Source organism: Gossypium arboreum, chromosome 3 (assembly GCF_025698485.1).
Source record: "Gossypium arboreum isolate Shixiya-1 chromosome 3, ASM2569848v2, whole genome shotgun sequence".
In the NCBI taxonomy this organism is placed as follows: Eukaryota; Viridiplantae; Streptophyta; class Magnoliopsida; order Malvales; family Malvaceae; genus Gossypium; species Gossypium arboreum.
This window is the reverse complement of record NC_069072.1, coordinates 124,054,765-124,057,735: the sequence shown is the minus strand read 5'-3', so window position 1 is coordinate 124,057,735 and position 2,971 is coordinate 124,054,765. Positions and strand designations below refer to the sequence as shown.

Here is a 2,971-nt window from a genome sequence, read left to right as displayed (position 1 = left end):
GTAGACTTTGAAATTGAGTGAACTTTTAGAAAAAGAAGACGTGAACGAACAGCTCAAAGACAAGTCGAGATGGACCTTGGAAATCAGAATCAATACCAAGGTAATGAAATCGATCGTGTACGAAGTCCCATCCTTATTGTTGATGATAGGTATCGATGTATCAGACAATATGCTATGCCACTTTTCAGTGAGTTAAATCCAAGAATTAGAAGGTTAGATATTGAGGCAACCTAATTTGAATTGAAACCAGTGATGTTTCAAATGCTCCAAATGGTGGGCCAATTTAGTGGTATGCCCACGGAAGATCCACATCTCGACCTTCGATTATTTATGGAGGTAAGTAATTCATTCAAGATAGCCGGTGTGACTAAAGACGCATTAAAGTTAAAGTTGTTTTCGTACTCGTTGCGAGATCAAGCACGAGCATGGCTCAATTCATTACCACCAAGCTCTATATCTACGTGTCAAGAATTAGCAGAGAGATTTTTGGTTAAGTATTTCTCACCTAGCAAAAACGCTAAGTTGAGGAATAAGATCACAACTTTCCAACAATTGGATGACGAGTCTTTGTATGAGGCTTGGGAGTGATTCAAATAGTTACTTCGTATGTGTCCTTATAATGGGATTCCTGATTGTATCCAGTTGGAGACATTCTGTAATGGTTTCAATGGACATACAAGATTGATGGCAGATGCTTCTGCGAATGGTGCAATTTTGTCTTAGTCTTATAATGAGCCTTAGGAGATCATCAAGAGGATCACGAGTAATAACTATCAATAGCCAACAAATCGAACAGCTTTAGGAAGATGCGTAGCTGGAGTTCATGAAGTTGACGCCCTCACTTCGTTATCATTTCAGGTATCATCTATTTCATCTATTTTAAAATAGTTTACTACTAATAGTGCTAATAATTTTGCAATTCAGCCACCATGTCCGTTTGAAGTAGTTTCCTATGTGTACTGTGAGGAAGGTCATTCTTTTGAGAAATTTCCATCAAATTCTGAGTCAGTGTACTATGTGGGGAATCAAAATAGGAGTGGACAAGGACCCTAGTCCAACTTCTACAATCCTTCATGGCGTAATCATCTAACTTTTCTTAAAGCAACCACGGAAATGGACCGAACAACAGCATATTGCAGCATAAAACCAGGCAATCTCAAGGGTTTAATCAACAAACTCCAAAACCACCTCAAGAGGCATCAAACAGTTGGAGAACTTGTTGAAAGCGTACATGGCAAAGAATGACAGTTTGATCCAAAGCCAAGTAACAACATTGATAAATTTGGAAAACCAAATGGGTCAGTTAGCTATGGAGCTTCGTAATAGACAGCAAGGTACCTTGCCGAGTAATACTGAGAATCCAAGAAATTTGGGTAAAAAACATATCAAGGCAGTGGCATTGCAAAGTGGTAAAATTCTGTAACCCCAATTAATTACTGTCGAAGATAAGCCCGTTGAGAAGAATTAACTAGCTGTTGAAATTCCTACACCAAAAGAGCCAAAATCTACAAAAACTGACATGGTAAATCCTAACTTAGTGAATTCAGATACTTTAAAATCTTATTTGCATACATATTTACCCACTCAAAAGAGTTATCCGATTCAACCGAAAGTTCCATCACCTTCATATTTGCAAAGATTGTAGCAACACAATCAGAAACAAGAGGTGCAATTCAAGAAATTTTTGGATATTCTGAAGCAGTTACACATCAATATTCTATTGGTGGAGGCTTTAGAAAGAATGCCAAATTATGTGAAATTTATGAAGGATATACTGTCCAAGAAGAAACGGCTAAGTGAGTATGAGACTGTTGCCTTAACAAAGGAGTGCAGTACGTTCTTGCAGAACAAACTACCACCGAAATTGAAAGACCTAGGAAGCTTTACTATACCTTGTAACATTAGTGAATCTTAATGTGGTAAAGCTTTGTGTGATTTAGGTACGAGTATCAACTTGATGCGTAAGTCTATTTTCAAGATGCTAGGAATAGGTGAAGTAAGACCTACAACTGTGACGCTTCAGCTAGCAGACCGATCTTTAGCATACCCCAAGGAAAAGATCGATGATGTTTTGGTAAGAGTCGATAAATTTATTTTTCTTACTGATTTCATAGTATTAGATTTTGAAGCAGACAAGGAACTGCTGATCATCCTTGGAAGACCTTTCTTAGCCATGGAAAGAACGTTAATTGACGTGTAGAAAGGTGAACTCACCATGCGAGTTCAAGATGATCAGGTAACCTTTAACATTCTTAAAGCGGTGAAATTTCCCTATTCGATAGAAGAGTGTTTAGTTATGGAAGAGATAGAAACCTTGGTTTCTATGGAAAGCAATTTTGAAGAAGATCTATTGGAGAAAGCCTTAGATCTTGACCCTTTGAAAGATGAAGAAGGTAAAGAAAACATGGCTTTGATGAAAGCGAATCTGAGAAATTTTATTCAATCCATACAGTTTGAGCCATTGGAGTTAAAAGTCAGAGAATTTGTGCAACCCAAGTTGTCAATTGAAGAACCACCTCAACTCAAACTAAAGGTATTTCCTTCGCATTTGAAATACGTGTATTTAGGTGACTATTCCAGCTTGCCTGTGATTAATTCAGTAGAACAGACGAAAGATCAAGAGGAGAAACTAATTACTGTTCTAAAGAGATTTAAGAAAGCAATTGGTTAAACCATAGCTAATATTCAAGGTATAAGCCCTTTTTGCATGCATAAAATTATTTTAGAAGAAAGTGAAAGAGGTCGAACTGATGGGAAAATGAGGCTCAATCCTATTATGAAAGAAGTTGTGAGAAAGGAAGTGATCAAATGGTTAGATGCAAGAATCATCTATCCTATTTTAGATAGTTCTTGGGTAAGTCCCGTGCAGTGTGTGCCGAAGAAAGGTGGAATCACGAATGTTGGAAATGAGCATAAAGAGTTGATTCCAACGAGAACTGTTACTGGTTGGAGAATTTGTATTGATTACAGA

General features: G+C 37.4%; 1 non-coding gene across 1 annotated transcript; it reads right to left on the bottom strand.

Annotated features, from left to right (window-relative positions):
• Positions 1–519: 519 nt before the first annotated feature.
• On the bottom strand, positions 520–626 carry LOC128290826 (small nucleolar RNA R71). Its single transcript, XR_008280611.1, has one exon. It is a non-coding gene; the product is annotated as a small nucleolar RNA R71 (small nucleolar RNA).
• Between the last annotated feature and the right edge of the window lie 2,345 nt (positions 627–2,971).